The 19,894-nt window shown below is 37.6% G+C and overlaps 1 protein-coding gene across 8 annotated transcripts in view; it reads left to right on the forward strand.

Moving 5' to 3' along the window:
- The window catches only part of PKIB (cAMP-dependent protein kinase inhibitor beta), a 145,436-nt gene that overhangs the window by 21,244 nt on the left and 104,298 nt on the right, over nt 1-19,894 (forward strand). The window contains exon 1 of one of the 8 annotated variants that reach the window (XM_081828901.1): nt 19,511-19,696. The exons of the other annotated variants lie outside the window; for them this stretch is intronic. The gene's annotated coding sequence lies outside the window, so the exon portion shown is untranslated. Of the gene's footprint in view, nt 1-19,510; nt 19,697-19,894 lie in introns of those variants that run through there. 8 annotated transcript variants of the gene reach the window in all.

The raw sequence follows: 19,894 nt of genomic DNA on the forward strand, positions 1-19,894 counted from the left end.
TGAGCCAAAGGCAGTCGCTTAACCAACTGAGCCACCCAGGCGCCCCTTACACATTCTTTTAATAGCAATATTCAATTATTCTTAGAATTGAGAATTTTTATTCTAATAATGACATGGGTAATAAACCAGTATGACATACATTAAAGATTTGACTCATAATTCATCTTGGAGAATACAATTGTTCACAAATGATTCCCTGAAATGCCTCTTTAACATTTTCCTTTGTTTACCAGATTATTCCATTAAATCTTTACTGCTATTACTTTAGGATGCTAGTTTAGCCCTACACCCCTTCCCCCCATTTACTTAATTAAAACACACACACACACACACACACAGAATCACACACATATGCATTCTGCCACTATAATCCTAATGTGTCTTTTTAGTTTTATTCTAGGTACAATGATGCTGAATCATATTAATAACAATAGGAATAAACCATTCTGGATTAGTTTATTTATTTATTTATTTTCACAAACTTAAATTTAAATTATTTTTTCAACTTGAGAGGTAAACAGTTCCTTAAGATCCTCTGAGACCCGGGAGTATAGAGCAGAAAGGCGGTTAGGATTATCAGACTTTCATTTGGATGTAAGATGAATGTTTCATGTGGACGGAGAGCTGGAGAGTTAGTATTTTGTGTCTTTGCACTCTGGGAGAGTCTAACTTGGGAAGCCACAGAGGAATGAAGGGAGGATAGTATTACCTATTATTCTTCTGGTGGCCTCCTGATACCCTGCCCCACTCTTTTGAAATGTATAAATTTATCCTATCTGACATTAGGGTGAGTGTCAGCTAAGTTTAAACCTTTCGTAGCTTTTCCACAGCCATTTTGGAATGTCTTTTGTTAGAGGATTGTTGGGAAGTTTGAGAAATGAGAGAAGAGATGGCAGTGCTGCTGGAATAGATCTAAGAAGACTGCTGTCACCAGTCCTGCCCCTGCCAGACATCAGATTGCATTTATGCCTCGAATTATATGTGCTACCTTTACTTGTCTACCTGAGATGAGCTTTTGGATGATGAGTATACAGCACTCACTCGAATGCACAATTCTGGGCCCAGTCCTGGACTTGGAAGAGATGAAAGATGATTTGAGTGGAAGGTTTGTATATGTAAGGTTTGTAAGGTTTGGTATATGAGGAACCACTTAGCATACAAAGTATATATAGAACTGAAGGACCTAATCTTACCTATAAGAGATTATACATCATTAATAATTATGAATGAGGTAAATGGCTATTTAAAGCATAGGTTGACAATTAGTATAAATAAGATCTAATCAAAATGCTTACAGTTCATCATTAAGAAAACATATCAAGAATGGGAAGAATGTAAGAATGGTTATATGTACAAGATTTTAGGACAATATCCCTACCTTTTTGGTACATAGTTCCCCAAATTAGAACCACTTTTTCTTATCTCAGGAGAACAGCAAATGCATAAGTTAAATTAAAATTTACATCTACAAACCAGGGTTTAAATATGTCTGTACAAAAGTGAAATATCATTTGGAAATTATAATAAATCCTAGATTAACTCAACCATGAATAGAATTCTAACCAGGTATTTTATTTTTGCATAAATGAATTTAATAAGTAAATCACATAGCAACAAGTTAGAGGCCTGTGATACACTGATTAACAATCTAGTAGATTTTTTCCCTTACATTCCACATTTAGAGGAAAGATTAAAAATATTAGGTAAAAATATCTCCTATCTCAGATATTATTAACTTTTACATCACCGAGATTTAAGTATAATTTTAAAAAGTGAACAGAACCAAGGAAATGTTACATTATATTTACCACATTATTTATTCATAGTCAGAAAAGTGGCCTTAGTCTACTAAGAAAGGATTTTAAAATGGAAGGTTGAGACTAAGTATGAGCTGTCTGATGAACTTACTGTTGTTTCAAAACATTAAATTCAGTAAATACCTTAATGGCAAAGTATTATGATCAATGGAAGAATATTTATCCAATACAGTGAGGTAAGATATACAAAGAGCAGCAGATGGTCTACTGAATAATTGAATACCTTTCAACTTTACTTGGCTTTCGTTGAACTCACCTATCTGACCTATCTTTATTTGCTACTTTCCTACACAAACAACTGGAAGCCTAATAGCTGGCTAAAGCTGAAAGTGTCCATACATTATTTAATTTCCTCCCTCTCTCACAGCTAAAGAAATGTAAGAGTATACAAGTGAAATTAAATTATGTAAGCACACACTGCCAGTTAATGAAAGAGCATAGCTAAAACCTAGTTTCTTAGCTTCTAGTCAGTGTTCTTTCCATGCTACTATCCTGCTTCCCTACTATCCTACTACTTCCCTACTATCCTGCTTCCCGTTAAAATTGGGCAAAAATATATTCTCGAATTATCTGGAATAGTGATTCCTAGTGTTTTTGGAGTTATTACTTCCTTAGGATGTTAATCATGCTGAGTCCTTGCAAAATATATATGTAACCTGTTTCTCTTCTTCTTTGTTTTCCTTCTCTTTGTTTAAAGATGATACATTTTGAGATTAATTTAGTTTTGAGATTTGAGAACTTTGAAATACTTCCAATGGAAGTTAAACTCTTTTTTGTAGGAATCACATTGTCATGTTTATGTTCCTAGCAATTAATAGAATGTCTGGTGCATAATAAATGTTCTCTGAACTGAATTAAGCTTAACGAAATTGATGTAATCGACCAAGGGTTAGTGAAGTCATGCTTTGAAGTCACTTACTCAGAGAGTGTTTCAATTTCCCACTTTGTATAGGTAGACACTGTCTATGTTGAAAATAAACTGATCTATTTAACCAAAGATGGCATTGACAAACAGGAACTTGCTTATGGTGCTTTCCCAGTTAGGTTTTTCATTATTTATGTTGTAATTGTTAGATGCAGTCTTTATATGTCGTGTGTTTTCCTCATTTTAATATAGCTACACTTTATAATAATTCACTTTTGACTGTCTTCTCAGCAGACTGATAATTCAGTGTCATTATTTACTGTACACTGTCTATTGTGATTCATCTTTTTTTGTGTCCTCACATAGTCCTTTTGCCTTTGAAGCTACTGTAACTTCAAAGAAACTTAAATAAATGAAGAGACGTATAGACTCAGTGCTCAAGGAGAGGAATCTTAAAAACGTGGATAAAAAGTAGTTATATTTTTCTTTTTCATTTTTCATAAGTATTAAATTCAATAGTCTCTCTTGAGAAGTCCTTGCCCCATATTTCCCCTTCTTGACCCCCTTTTTTTAATCAGTGTGTGTGCATGCTATGTGCAATTTATGATATAGCAGATGGGAGGCCTTGTATTTAGGAGAACAATCCAGTAGATGGACCTTGAGTTGAATTTGGACAGCTACAGATCTAGAGAACACAAGAAACAGCTCCCAGAACTCCATATCTCAGTATTGGCCATAGCTCTTCTGGGCAATTACCACTTTGGGACCACAGGAAACATTTAAGCGCCTGTTAGAACAAATCTTCTTATGCTTCCACCTGAGTAGGATGGGAGGAGAGGGCAATAACTTTCCTCCAGATTTTATTGTTTGCAGATAAAGGTATACCAAGCAGCTGCTTTATTCAGACAAATAGAGCAAACTAAATAAATGAGAAGTGTTTATCTTTTGTACTTTTTTTTTTCTTTTAGAAAGCACACATTTTGTGGCCTAGATAAATCTGTTTAAGGAACATCTGTTTATACATTGCTTTGTTTCCTGGTATTATTTCTTTTTCTGTCCTTATGGAAACACTGTAGATTCTTATATATGCATTGTTTATGCTTGTTGAATGAATAAAGGAAGAACAGAAATATACCACATAGATCTGGAACATTTCTGAGAAATAAATCATCTAGTCCCATCCACTAGTACTATAAGTGAGAATATGGAAGTCTGGAGAGGCTGCAGAACTTCTAATTAACAGGAGTGGTTAGTGTCCATTTCCTTTGATTCCCACTACATTGTGTTTTCCATTGTAAAAATACAACTGCTGCTAAGTTGCTAGACTTTTTATAACTCTTGACTCCAGGATTGAGGAAGTTCTTACTTTAGTGTCTGAGCCTTTATGATCCTAGTATAACTTCTTACCACAGAAATATCTCTTAGAGTAAGATGTCGTCAGAAATCCGATTTCTCAGTAACTAGTCTAGAATAATACATGTATATAAGGATTCATAAAAACAAATGTTTATTCCAGTAATGTTTATAATAATAAAATCCTGGAAAAAACCTAAATGTTTCTGTATGGGGAGTGGTTAAATGAATCTTAATATTTTTATTCTATGAAATAAAATTGTTACTTTGCAGCAGTTAAAAAGAATGAGTCATACTTATGTTTGGTAATAGCAACAGAATTCTAAGACATTGTACAATAAAAATAAAAGTTGCAGAATATCTACAGTATGTAAAACACCACAAACATGTAAAAAAACAATATATAAGTAGTTCCAGATCTACATGACATGTATATAAAAGAATTAAGAAAAGATGGGAAATAAATATATTAAATTTGTGATAGAGACAGTTACCTACGGGGAAGGTAGGACTAAAACTTGAAGGTGGCAGGGCACCTGGGTGGCTCAGTCGTTAAGCGTCTGCCTTCAGCTCAGGTCATGATCCCAGGGTCCTGGGATCAAGCCCCGCATTGGGCTCCCTGCTCAGCGGGAAGCCTGCTTCTCCCTCTCCCATTCCCCCTGCTTGTGTTCCCTCTCTCGCTGTGTCTCTGTCTGTCAAATAAATAAATAAAAAATCTTTAAAAATAAATAAATAAATAAATAAATAAATAAATAAATAAATAAATAAAAGTTGAAGGTGGCTTTCAAAGGTGGCTTGATTTCATCTCCGTGTTTAATTTGTAAAAAATAGAATGTATTCATGAATTATTTGTGTAATATAAGAAAAGTTTTTAAAATCACAGGATCCAATAAAAACTCAGTATGCTTCTATTTTGACCTCACCTTACACCAGGGACTGGGAGAGAATATGCAGATATGCAGGAGGAGGTTGTCATTCTAGGCCAGCTAGTGTTCTATAAAAGAGATAAATGAGTTACTCGTATCTAATTATTATAGAAAATGAAGAAAATCACAAAAAATAGGGAGCAGTAGTGAAAAAAGATAGTGAAACTGATCATGTTTTTGTCAACAGAATTCATTTCATTAGTAGTAAGAAACCAATTTTTTCAAGTCCAGATACTCAAGTATTCACTATGTCATAGTCTCTGAAAAAGATCAGAATTTTCAGGGTTTAGCTATTCTGAAATATTTTATCTTTTGTTGCTTCTGCACTTAATTATTACATATGTTTTGACATCAATGGATATCAGAAGAAATGAGTAAAAATCAGGATAAGGAGAATAAAAGGGGGTTATTTAAACATATATTTAGAGAAGAAACAGTGAATTATATAAAAATGCTAAATTATTGCTAAGGAAGAATGGTATCCAATTAAAATATTTATCTTTCTGAGATATGACCCAGTTGCTAGAAATATGATGTCATCTTAAAGCATTATTTAGGTAGAAGAACTTCATGAATAGCTATTTTATATCAAAGATGATTCACAACAAAACTCTGTGAGGTTTGTTGATGGAAAATTAGGTAGTAAGGAGGTGAAGATCACGGGCCTAATGTTTAGACATACCTAAGTTTTGAAACCTGATTCTGCTACTTACAGGTTGTAATATCTTGTGTAAGTTACTTAATCTCTCTATGCCTCAGTTTACTCTTTTGTTAAAGGCAATGATACTGCATACCTCGCATGTTGTTTTAAGGAGGTAATAAATGATGTAATGAAAGAAAAGCACTTAGCTTAGGAGTACTCAGTAAGCTGGAGAGGAATTACTTTTTTCTCCTTCCAGTAGAAGTTTATAAATGTAGGCAGACAGTAAAATGATAGCTTTTTATCAGTGTTCTACAAAAAAGTATAGATTATTTAGCTTTTTAGTTAATTTGATGAATATAGACACATATCTTACAGATATGATAGTTTAAACCCTGTGGCAAGCTTTTCAGGGTTTTCGTAAGGACAGAACAATCAGCCATTTTTCTTGGTTTAGTGTGGTCAAAGGGGAAGGGACAGTCAGTCAGAACATGGCCAGGGAGAGGCTGGAGATAAAAGTGATAGTGGGGAGATGAAGCTGCTCAGTGTTCTGCCTACAGGGCTGTCCTCTGCACACAGATGATAACTGACTTCAATTGACAAGGATTGGGGGAGTAGATGGAAGTAGATAAAAGCATGGAGATGGTCTGCCAATGCTAAACTACTCCCCAGCTGCATGGTTCTTTTAGAATTGATTCTTCCCTTCATGGGCATATCTATCACAAGCTTTACTTTAAGAAAAAAACCAAAAACACAACAAGCAAAAAACCAAACAAAACATGTAGATCTCAGCTATATGAGCAGGTTATGGTTTATCTAAGTTATCCCTAACTTTAGAGATAACTAAAGTGGGTGGGAAATCCACATGCTCCACTTTTTCCTTGTTAAATAATTCTATAGTTAGGAAGGTATTTCATCTAATTTCTGTTTCTCAACACACACACACACCACCCTCCACCACCACCCTGCCACGTACACACACATACCACAACCACCCACCACCCTGCCACGTACACACACACACCACCACCCGCCACCCTGCCACGTACACACACATTGCCAGGGTAGAAAAACTTTTAATGACTATATGCTTTTCCTCTGAATAACTGAACGACTACTGGAAATTAATGCTTTGCTTTGCCCTTTTTCTTCTTCAATAGACTGATTTCTACTGCTTCCTTTACTAGAAATGAAAAATATCCATTTACTATCCTTTGTAAAATAACTTCTCATAGATCTGAACTTATTCAAGATAGTATTTGAACAGTTAGAATGACATGAAACCAAATATAGCCATCTTTCATTTACTGTAGAAATATAACTCTTCAGATAAAAGTCTGGTTCAAAAAATTGATCATCTGTATAGAAGGTTTTAAAAAGCAAAATGAACTATGTGGTTATTAATATCCTCAACTGAGATTCTATACATGGGATTGCAAATGCTAACTGGTTATATATTCTGTTTTGCTTCCCTTTTTTGACTTAATTTCCAGGAAGTGGAGAGCCAAATTTAATGTTTAATCTCAGTAAACACAGGCCAGGTGGTTGATATATTTATTTCATTCCTTTATACAGTTTTAAAAATAAATCTAGTTTAACAGTTTTATTTCATATAGTGGTATTTTCCTTTATTTTTTAAAAGATTTATTTATTTATTTGAGATAGAGAGTGCATGCATATGGGGGAGGAGGAAGAGGGGCAAGGGGAGAGAACCTTCAAGAGATTCCTTGCTGAGCATGGAGCTTGATACCAGGACACTGAGATCACTACCTAAGAGGAAACCCAGAGTGGGAGCCCTAACCTACTGAGCCACCCAGGTGCCCCATAGTGGTATTTTATAATAATAAGTTCTTTTTGGAAGTTGGCAGGGTCAGTTATATAGAGGATAATTAACAAGTTCTGCAATTTTTTATTGAAGATTACTTCCCTTTAAATAACAGGAGGTGGTCTAAAATAGGACAACTAAATAACCTCTAGTATACTTACTTGATCTAAATTTCTATTATTATGATTGGGTTTTTGAACAACTATATCCAACCTTTCTATCAGAACAATGAAAATTGGTTTTTATTTTAAATTAGGGGCTTGAGTAAATTCTGGAAAATTCTAATCATTAAAAGAATCATGCAGGATTTGCATTTTTAATATTGTATAGTTATATGCAGTGTCTTATAGTTCAGAATCAAGAGATCTGGGACATATTTTCAGGAAAGAAAGATCCTTGCTTTCTTGAATGATTTTCTACAACACCTCACTCATGCACCTGAATCTTTGCCTGTAAGTTGCATTTGTCATTACAGAATTTGAATTCAACACCAGGATTATTGTACAATGGTGAGAGGCATGGCCTTTCTTAGAGTAAGAAAAATATAGTTTATCTAGAGTAAAACCCTGAGTTTAGCCACTGAGTTAGGGATGCAAAGTGCTGTACACCAGTGCTTCTCAAATTTAATGTGAGTACAAATCAGTTGGGGGTCTTATTAAATGCATATTGTGACTCATTAGGTCTGGGGTGATGTCTGAGATCCTATGTTTCTAACAAGCTCCTTGCTGATATGAATTCTACTGGTCTGGGGATCTTGCATAACAATGACTTATATAACTCTGATATTTAGGGTCAGGTAAGGTTAATATTTTTGATTTGAAATCTAAGAGTGTTTGGAGGTCACTTTCCATCATGAACTTTCACAGACTAAAAACATCATTGATGGTAAAGGTGTATGCTGCCAAACTAACATATTCAGCCATAAATTGTCCCTTTACTGTTTATTGGAATGAAATTAAATCTTCTAACATATTATGCCAAATGTGTCTATAGATCTGCACACATGGGTTTCGGGGTAGATACAGAATACTTCCATGTATTTGTGCTATTTAATTTTCTTTATTTTGAATGCCTGATATGGCTTGATATGAACCAGGAGGAATGATGGGAAAAGAGCTGGATGCGGCAAGTTTAATGCTTTTACTTTTGAAATACAGCAGAAATTTGCATAAGCTGCTTTTATATAACCACCATAGAGATGTTTTGTGGAAAAATGGGGACATTTATTAATAAAGACCCATTAAGTCATTCAGTTAATGTGAAAGCTGAGAATATTATCACTGTTGAAATGAGAAATAATTTTTATTTTTCCCCCTCCTTAAGATATATCATCAATGTTGCTATTAATGGTGACTTTATCAGATGATTTCCAGAGCATGACTTGGAGTCAGCTCCCTTGTTGATAATGAATAACTTATAAACAGATAACATTCGCAATTGTTAAAGTACTTCAGAGGCAATATAGATAGAATTTCAATATAATCCTAGTTAAGACCGTCTTTGTTTCAATATAATGTAGAAAAACCCTTTTAATTTTAGAGAGGAGTGTCAACATCCATTACCATTTTATATGAAAATGTAGGCATAAAAAGTTAAGGCAAGAGAAGTTGTTACAAATAGAGCTGAGAACAGAACTGTCCTCTTAGAATCATGTCCCTCACTGAATTCTCCAGATAAATTTTTCTCTGAGCAACACGTAAGTGGGAATAGAATTTCTCCTTTCTCTTTAATATTTATTTCATTCACTCTAAAACATTTATAAAAAGTCCATTTTGTGCAGTGAACTATTACTAAATGTTTTATGGAAAGGATTTATATGAAAAAACAAAGAAAACACTAAAACTAAAAAGCAAAAACAAATTACTATATGGACTTCTGCTTCTAGTGAAGATGGGGTAATAGAGGCCAGATTTACCCTTCTGTCTGAAACAATTATAAAAGCAGATAAAACAATGTTTGCAGGTATTGAACATCAGACAGCACAGGATAGTGATTCCTGAGAAAGAGGAAACAAATGAGGTAAGCGCTATGATTGTCTCAGCTCAGTGTCTGAAGAGGATTTCCTGGTAATAGTCCAGGGAGGGGGAACCCAGGCTAAATCTGGTCTTATCTCAGAGTTGAAGAGATGAAACTAGTCATATGGGGTGACAGGCATTGTTAGAGGTTGCAGGGCAGAGTCCCTGCACAGAGAGAACTTCACAGACCAATAACTCCTGAAATCTCCAGAAGATACCCCCAAGTCTTCAGTTGGGTACAGATCAGTTTATGCATGTAAGGAAACAAGAACCACATGAAGAAACATAAAGACCAATCACCAAAGTTCAAACAGAGCTGAGAGTAGTTCATGTTCTTACACAGAATTTTAGTCATAATTCAAAACATACTAGATGGAGTACTCAAAAAAGTTATTACCTCAGTAGTGGAGCAAAATTAGCCTTAAACTAAAGAAATCTCTCTAATCCTACCTCATAAAATTTAATGGAGAGCCTCAAAAGGATAAACTCTTCCCAAGTAACTTAACTATGGCCAAGAACAAAATTCAAGAATTCTAATAGGAATGCAGAACTATCCATCACCCACCCGACAAGACAAAAATCACAATGTCTGGCATCTAATAAGAAATTACCACACATGTAAAGAAGCAGGGAAATATGACCTAAAATGAAGAGAAAAAGCCATCAATAGAAACAATCCAAAATTGACATAGACTATGGAATTAGTAGGTGATGACATTATAGAAGTTACTGCAGCTATATCCCATGTAGAGGAGAGATGGAGCACAGTAAGTAGAGGCATGGAAGATATGTAAAAGACCCAGATCAAACTTCTAGAGATGTAAAATACAATATCTGAGATGAAATGGACACTTGTATAAAATTCACAGTAGAGTAAACCTACAGAATAAAACAAATCAGTGAACTTGAAGATAGCAAAAGGACTATTCAAAATAAAACACAGAGAGGAAAAAGATCAAAAACAAATGAACAGAGTAACTGTGGTCTGTGGCAAAACTTTAACTAGCTTAAGCATATGTGTTAATTATAATCCTCAAGGTGCAGGGGGTAGGGGGCGCGGGCAGAAAGATTATTTGAAGAAATTATTGAAACGTTTCCGACCCAAGACATGCAAGGGACCTCAAGTGCATGAAACATGGAGAAACCTACACCAAAGACCTCATAATAAAATTGCTTAAAACCACTGGCAAAGAGAAAATCTTAAAAACAGAATAAAAACATATTTTGTATGTAGGACAAAGTATAACAACTTTTAAAAATATTGGGAAAAAGAACATGTCAACCAATATAGAATTCTATATCAAAATTTTCCTTATTACTTAAGAAAAGGAATCTTCATTAAATAGCTTAGAATCAGGAAAGTATGGGCCTTATCTGATAAGTCCTCAAGGGGATTGATTGTAGTCACTCCTTATTCCTTCCAAACCTTTCCCCCCCACCCCTCTTTTTTTTTTAATCAATACAAGGTTGGAGAAAAGATTTATCTTATGCATCTCTATTAATTAGTAATGCTAAGGTCTCATTTGTAAAGGAAGATGTCCTCTCATAGGTATCAGAGCGGTACTTAAACTCTAACCTTTGGAAATCAAGTATTAGTTCTCAGATATTACTATTTCTCTAAAGTTCTCTTCTGCAATGTCAATTACTCTGCTCTACTCCTTCACTGCTGACCTTAAAGAGTGTTGCACAAAAAGCTACTGAGGCGGCCAGTATGTTATAAACCCACTCATGGCTCATAGGAGAACTTAAATAGTTGGGAAGGAGAAGATGAAAAAGATGTAGAAAGGGGACAGGCTTTACTTACTTAAATTTTTGTCTAGGGCTACAACTAATAAAGAGAATCAGGGATAAGATGCATCTAATCCAAGAAACCCAGACAAACGTTACTGCTAAAGATAATATTTCAACTGTTAAGATACTTTAAATTAAGGCATACAATTTTCTGTTGTTATTTGCTCTACTGACAATAACTCTTTTGGGTTCCTGGACCCAATTCCAATGTGGTGAGGGGGTCTCCCACCACAACACCAAGCAATTCTCAGACACCAGTAGGGTGTCCAAGAATTCAACACAGTTCTGACACGGTCTACCTGAAGGTAGCATCAGATTCCACGGGATAAGGGCTCTGTCCTACAAGATTATTCTCCACCCCCAATTTGTTACAAGATTTCCTTCTCCTTGGGTGCCCGCAGTTCTTGGTCATGCCACTCTGAAGAATGAAGAGGTAGACCAGACAGAGTGGTGGACAGCAAAGCAAGGTTTTATTGAGCGATAGTAAAGTATATTGAATGATAGAGTACAAAGATCCCAAAAAGGGAGAGGACCCAAGAGGTTTGCCACTGGAGTTTCTAAGTCTGGGAATTTTTATGGGCTAGTTGGTGGGCTGTTTTAATCTGATTAACCCTCTCATCCAATCAGGTTTTTATCATCTATCATGTGGGAAGGGGTGGAAGGCTCCTTCCAGGGTGATGTAAAATCCTTTTAAGGGTGGTTTCCTCTTAGGGTGGGGTGCCCCCCTTGTCCTGCCTGGCTTTCTTCCAACTATCCTTCTTCAACTTCAGACCCCGGTTGCAAACCCCAGGCTGTTACCTATACTTCTGACCTACCAGCTATGGATTGGAGGTTCCATTGACCTCCTCCTTAGGTTCTTTTAATTTGCCAGAGTGACTCACAGAACTCAGGGAAACATATTTACCAGTTTATTAAGGATATGAAAAAGGATATGAGTCAACAGTCAGATGAAGAGATACATAGGATGAAGTATGGGGAAAGGGTGAGGAGCATCTATGACCTCTCCAGGTGTCTCCATGTGTTCACCCACCTGGAAGTTCTCCCAACCCTGTACTTATGGGGTTTTATGGAGGCTTCATTGCACAGTCATGATTGACTAAGTCATTGGCATTGGCTGATTCAACCTCCAGCTCCTCTCCCATCCCCAGAAGTCTGGGGCTGGGACTGAATGTTCCAAACCTCTAATTGCATGGTTGGTTCTTCTAGAAATCAGCTCCCTGTCCTTAGGTCACCTAAAGAGCTTTCCAAAAGTGATTCATTAACATAACAAAAGATACCTTTATCACACAGCACAGGAAGTTCCAAAGGTTTTAGGAACTGTGAGCCAGAAACCATGGAAGGAAACCAAATACAAATGAGAAGTATATTTTGGTCACCATTCATGTGAATGACCAAAATATATTATTTCTTATAAATCACAATATTGCATTTGCCTTAGATTTATGGGCTAATGTTAATTTTTACAGCTTTTCTAACTCCTGTATTGTGTAAGGAAAATTAAAAAAAAAAAAAAAAGAGGGCTGCAATTGAGTTGTTTAAATTCTCAGTTTCCAAGGAAATTTTTAAGAGGGTAGCATTCAAGTCCAATGCCCCAGGAACATCTCAGAGGCCTCCCTTTTTAGGAGGCCCCACCCATCCTAACTTCCATCAGTGACATTTAAGTTATGTTACAGTTTGCCCCAAATCAAAAAAGACCCAAATCATTTTATAAGATAACTTAGATTGAATATAGTTATCTACAGTTATTGAGTAATTCAGGGCCATAATAAATAATATTTACTATGAATAATATAATAAGTATCATGCAAATGTTATTGGACTTCCAATAAAATGTGTAATAAGAGAAAATTCTAGAGGGCCTGGCTGGCTCAGTTGGTACAACGAGTGACTGTCTATCTCAGAGTCATGAGTTCAAGTCCCACATTGGGTGTAGCGCTTACTTAAAAAAAAGAGAGAGAGAGACAGAGACAAAGAAAATTCTAGAGATGCTGAGATCCCCTGTGTTAGAAGTTATTAATTAATTTTTTAAAATTATGATCATCTATTCTTAAAGCTCTCATCTCTGATTTTATGAATGTACACAGAAGCAATTCAACTAAAAGTCTATTAAAATGTTTTAACTATTTCTAAAATATGTTATTAAAAATAAAGCTAATTTGGCCAAATAAACTACCACATACTGGGGAAATGTCATCATATTGAAAAGAGGAAGAATGGTTGGTGTTTTTAATGTGTGCTTGTGTGTGTGTATAAAATCATGGTTGAGTAGAAAGGTGTTGATTTATTTACTTATATATTTACATAAAAATATTTATGGAATGCCAACTCTGGGCCAAGAACTTTGTTGATGCTGTATCAGTGGATGGCTCCATGGTTAGCAATTTTATTTTTATTAGTCCTAAAACATTGTCTTGTTTACTGGATGAAGCTGGAAAATACTATTACAGAATATAAGAACTTCCTGCTAAGAAACTTGCAGTATAATTAGAAGACTTAATACACATGAAAGTGTTTTAAGGAGGTGCCAAAAACTTAAGAAAAATACTATTTTTCTTTTCATTTAAAATTGCTATACTCCCCAACACATAGCATATGTTTGAACAAATGATCAGAGATGGAAAAAATTCATCAGTAGGCCTCCATAAGTAGATTATTTGTGAACAGGAGTCTGAAGAAATTAAATGACATTGCCTAAGAGTAGAAGGTGGTGAAAATAAGCATATTCCCTGCACCAATTATAAATCCTGGAACACAAAAGTCAGTCACAGGGACTGGTAAGTTGACTAGCTTATCTGGAAAAAGGATTTGTGTTGGGAAATGATAAGAATTGAAGTGAGATGGAGATGGGTCCATACGGTGTTCTAAATGTTAAGTGGAGGAGTTTGGAATGAATAAGAAAGCCAATTCAGACTTTTATAGAATTTTAGAGCAGGACAATCATTTGATCATATACCTCCCATGTCCCTTCAGAGAAAACTGACGTTAGTGAGAGTACACAACTATTAGTGGCATTGCACTTAGGATCAGAATCCAAGATTTCCTATTTTCAGTGTTTGTTGTTTTCATATACCCCGCTACATTGTGAAATGATGCTCCTTTGACTAGGAGCAAGAGAAACATATGACTATAATGATCTTTGGGAATACTTTGTTAGGAAATTTCTACTCTAAATACTATAATGAAAGCACTCTCTTCCTCTTCCCTCTGCCTTACTCTATAGCCTCAGATGGATGGATTACCAGCCCTTGATGTATGTGGGTCTGTGATATCATTTCTTCCACACAATAGGAGCAGAGTCACCACTGGGCAGTTCAGGCTCCACTCCCTTCTGACAAGGCCACTATGTCATCCAAGCTCTGTCTCAGGGCAACTTCCTTCAAGGTCAACCAAAGATGGGTGCTCCTCTAACCTTCAGCCTCTAGAAGTCCAAAGCGCTATCCATTGCGCCACGGAGCCACCTGGGTGCTCCTCTAACCTGCTGCGAATCTCAGCCCAGTTATGTTGATGCCCTCCTGCCACAACTTGGGATCCTCTCACTGTTTTCACCTAGAATATAATGGGTGGAACCTTTGATGGAATTTATGGCTCCTGTTCTATTTTAAGCAGAAGAGTGTGACTTCTTTTAAGGGGAGTCCATTTGATTTTGATAGCTACTCAACCATTTCTCAGAGTGCCTGTCAGCTGGAGGAGGAGGATGGGGTAGCACAGTTAGAATCAGTTTCAACATTTCTTTCTTCCTCCCCTAGGAATTTTTAAGATTGTTCTTTATAAGTCATGGTTTGGGACGCTAGCTCAGCCTCTGCTACAGATTCACAAGATCACTCTTCCAGTCCTTCTAAATCTTATATTTTCAGGGAGGGATGAAATGCAGTCCTCCTGTAGGCTCTCCTTAGTACCAGGGGACCACATATGTCCTCCAGAATGGAAGACGGCTGAAGAGGAGGAGTGGAAGGTACCATTTGCTCAATTCTCTATAACCAGTAGGGATACTGAACCAAGTACATGACTTCTCTCCTCAGTGCATTTTGTTCCGAAGGATAGATAGCCACTCCTAGGGATGTAAAGTCTCTCTAGACAGTTTTAATCTTCTGGTTCATATGTATTAAATTTCATGGTTGGAAAGCTTTAGAAACATTGATAAACTTCACATTATTATAGATATCTTGGTTTTCCAAATAGACCTGAAAAACTATCAGCTCCCAGTGTCATTCAGACTGGCTATTCCTGTGGCCTCAGCCAACCTCACTGTGTGGACTGGATGCCAGTCTCCGAAAAGATATGTTTAAGTCCTAATCCCAGTACTTGTGAATGTAACCTTATTTGGACAAAGGGTCTTTGAAGATGTAATTAAGATCAGGAGCTCCAGATGTGATCATCCAGGTTTAACCAGGTGGACCCTAAATCAGATGACTATCTTAGAAAAATACAGACAGCAGAGAAGAAACACAGAGAATATGTGAAGGTGGAGGCAGAGATTGGAGTTATGCAGCTACATGCCAAGGAGCACCAATGACGACCTATAGCCACCAAAAGCTAAGGAGGCAAAAAAGGATTCTCCCCTAGAGCCTTCAGAGGGAGCATTGTCCTGCCAACACCTTGATTTTGAACTTTGGCTTCCAGACCGTGAGAAAATAAAATTCTGCTGGTTCAAGTCACCAAGTTTGTGGAGGTGTGTTATAGCAGCCCTGGGAAATGAGCACACTAGCCGATGGCAACATAAAGCAGGCTGTTAGGGACTGCTGTGTGCCTTTCCTGCCCAGGTCTCAGCTAGCCTGCCCTGAAGACAGCAAAACCTGAAGTCATCTGAAACCTTGAAGCCCCACCTCTTCCTCCACCATTCTTGGTTTCCCCTCAAAATACAATCTCCTGATTTAGTCTGTTCCATACTTTAATCTTCAGTGGGATTGCACTGCTTCTTGCTTCCCCACGCTTCCACTTCTCCACTTCCTACAAACAGGACTGGCTACATAATTTGAGGGAACCATTGAAGATGGAAATGTGGGCTCATTTTAAAATTAAGAATTTCAAGGGGCGCCTGGGTGGCTCAGTTGGTTAAGCGACTGCCTTCGGCTCAGGTCATGATCCTGGAGTCCCGGGATCGAGTCCCGCATCGGGCTCCCTGCTCGGCAGGGAGTCTGCTTCTCCCTCTGACCTTCCCCCTCTCATGTGCTCTCTCTCTCTCTCTCTCATTCTTGCTCTCTCAAATAAATAAATAAAATCTTTAAAAAAAAAAATTAAGAATTTCAAGACAAGAGCAGAAGAGCCAAGCATGGGGCCTTCTTAAAAGTAGAGCCCTGTGCTTCTGCACAGGTTGTATACCATGAGGCCAGCTCTGCCTCCTAAATTTATCCACTCTGGCTTGGCAGAGTCTTTGTTCAATACTGATAAATCCCACTACCTTCATAACTTACTCACACTATGCTTTATCCATTTTCTTGCTTCACGTGAAAAATCAGCTTTTTTTCTGAGAATAGTTTCCCACAGATCTTCCCTCAGTATAAAATACTCATTATTTTAACTCTCCAGGACCCCAATGGGAGGCAGCATTGGCATCCTTGTAGCTCCCTAGTATTGCTTTTGAACAGTGTTCCACCTCTTATACCAGCCCTTGATCTGTTTAGCCTCTTGCTCCCTGTATGTGTACCTCCTGCCCCAACTCTGCACTGTCATCCAGTCAGTTCCAGATCATTCCACCAGATTCATGGGAATCTTTGGTATCTGACTCACTCCTTCTCTATCTCATGGCTTCTTAACCACTGTGGGTGGCTGCCGTGTCCACGTGGATGGCCTTTTCAGTACCTTAGTCTCCAATTTCTTGATCTTCATTCTATGTCAGCTAACCTCACCCACTTTTCTTCCATAACCCATGTCATCACTACTACTAGAACTTTCAAGAAAACTGTCCCACCTTGACTACAATTTATTTTTCTCTCTCCTTCATTTGATTTATATCTGTAGTTCCTTGACTTCTTTTTCTCTCCTTATTTATGTCTTCACCTATTCTCCTATGTCATATTACATTAATCTCATAGCTCTGTCCTTCAACTACTCTCTTAGTAATGGCAGTCAAGTTTTCTCCTTGTTTTTTCATCAGATCACTTGGTAAAACCCCAAAGTTGATTAACCTTTCTGCATTTAGAGTCATATATTTTATTCAAATTCACATAATGGTGTGCTACTACTTCCACCAATTTCTGGACTCAAAAGTATTTCTTTGGGCTTATGGTCAGCTTCTCTCCACCATTCCTAGCAATAGCTACTACAAACCTTTAGGCTGTTTACCTGATTGCATCATCTCCCTTACTTGCCTGATAGAAGTGAGAGACTACCAAAAATCTTCAATCCACTATAAGTAGACGTAGACCAAAGCATTCTATAAATAGCATTTTCTTAAGTTATTATTTTGTCTTAATTGAAGGAAATGAGATTACATTCTTTCATTTAAAAACTGCTTTTAAGCACTTGTTTTGTACAGGTATTATTCGAGCTACTAAAGATACAGTGTTCATGGAACATACATTCAAGTGGTTCTAATTATTTCAAATATATAATTTAAAAGTATATCAATGAGGACTAATCATTTTATCAAATTTAACCGAAAATACAGGTTTTACAAAACAAATTTTATGAGTATAAGGAATACAGATGCAGAATCATAAAAATCCAATCATGGTAGTGTAACTCACATATCTAAACATTTTAGTATCATTCTCTATTATAGGTTATCCAAAATAATTAAGACTTAGAATAATTTCCCTTAGTAATAATGTTTATAATATATTTGATATACAAATATATTTGATAATGTCAAATAGTAAGTTTTGAAGTTACATTAAAAATATAAATAACTCTGAATCTCTTTAATTAATATTTGTATGACCACACAAGTAACTATGTTTTTAGAAAATAAAATGTACAGGTTGGCTTCTAGAAAAATCACAAGCTTTATTAACAGAGTGTAAGTTTAAATAAAGTCAAGCAACCTTTTTTTTTTTTTTTTTAAGGGGGGTAGGGAGAGCAAGAGAATCTTAAGCAGGCTCCACGCCCATTGTGGAGCCCAAAGCCCAGGCTCCACCTGGGTCTCAATCTCACAATCCTGAGATCATGACATGGGTTGAAATCAAGAGTTGGACACTCAACTGACTGAGCCACCCAGGTGCCCCAAAAGTTGATCAACCTTAAAGGCAGAAAGATCTAAGTTCAAAAACTGATTTGCAGTCTTGTTAGCTATTTCACTTCATTCAAACCTTATCTCACCTTGCTGGGCCTCAGCTTATTAAGTGAAAATGGCAAGCAATGATTGTTACTACATTGTGGAGGTAGAAATACATAATTTAAAGGGCCTGATTGTAGCACCATTAGTAGATACTTTAAATGAATTATTTTCCTGATTATATTTTCATATCTCACATAGCCTTTGCCTAGAAAGGGAATTTAGAAGTAGTCAGTAGTGAAGTGGCAGGTATCATAGGCCTGGGTAGAAAGCCAGGGCACAGTACCTTCCTAAAAACTAAAAAGTATTAAGATTTGAGCACTAAAAATGACTTTCAGGAAAACAGAGGTGATCTCAGGACTTCAGTGAGGACAAACCACCTTCTCAGGAAGCAGAGAACTGTACCTTAATTTTTTTCAGCAGTATTGTCATCCATTTAATATGGCTTTTAAAGGACACAATGAAACCCTAATAATACAGACCTCATTTTCCTTAGTGAGAACCTTTAGATGAAACTGGATATGCATTGTTAACCTGTTTTACTTTGTCCGAAAGTGGTCAGCTATTCCATGTTGCTTACCAATCTGTTAAAATAATCTGCTAATAAACACGAAGACCCAAATTCCAGGTGCAGATAAGAAAACTATGCACATTCCTACCTTCTCCAAACAGCCGCGATTAGATCAAAAGGCAACCTTATGACACTTGGAGCACAAACCCTCCGGGCGCGCACAGATGGGTCAACCGACAAGTTGTAGCGTCCGGGAAGAGAGAGAGAAGCGAAATTCCTGCACTTACATCAAGCGAATTCTTAGAACCTGAACAGTCACCCAGGGAACTGAGAGTGGCAGACGGGGAGGACATCGGTGCTGTGACGATCCCCGACGATTAGTTGTCTGTTAACGTGCACACAGGAGAGCCAACAAGGAAGAGCCTCCGTCGCGCTAGCCCTCGAGCCCCGAGTCGCCCGGGGCTGCACCGCAAGTGGACACAGAAAAGGGTGAGGGGGGTGGAGGGGTGCGCGCTCTGCGCTGGGGGCGGGTCCCGGCGGCCGCACCCTCCGCCCCCGAGTCGCTGCCACCTCCTGGCTGCGCCCCAGCTCGGCAGCTCAGACGCGGCCGCATCCCAGTGGACTGTAGAGGCGGCAGCGAGCTGGAGCCCGCGTCGCTGTTCTCGGCCACAGGGAGGCTGGGCGAGCCGGAGCGCGAAGACACCTGGCCCAGGCTCGGCGGGAAGCTCTGCGAGCCGCTGGTACGTACCAGGTGGAGGGGTAGCGGGCGTGAGTGTGGCTGGTGCGAGGAAGGAGGGAAAGGACTTGGGGAGTCGGGGCGGGGGGAGACTGAATGAGAGAAGATGTGGTAAGTGCAACTTTCCCATTTGCCTCTCAGTCTGCACAAACACGGGGGAATTCAAAGCAGGTGCCCCGTATGCTAGAGCGACCACATCATT

This window comes from Leptonychotes weddellii, chromosome 8 (genome assembly GCF_054177405.1).
Source record: "Leptonychotes weddellii isolate Sample4059 chromosome 8, ASM5417740v2, whole genome shotgun sequence".
Classification (NCBI taxonomy): domain Eukaryota; kingdom Metazoa; phylum Chordata; class Mammalia; order Carnivora; family Phocidae; genus Leptonychotes; species Leptonychotes weddellii.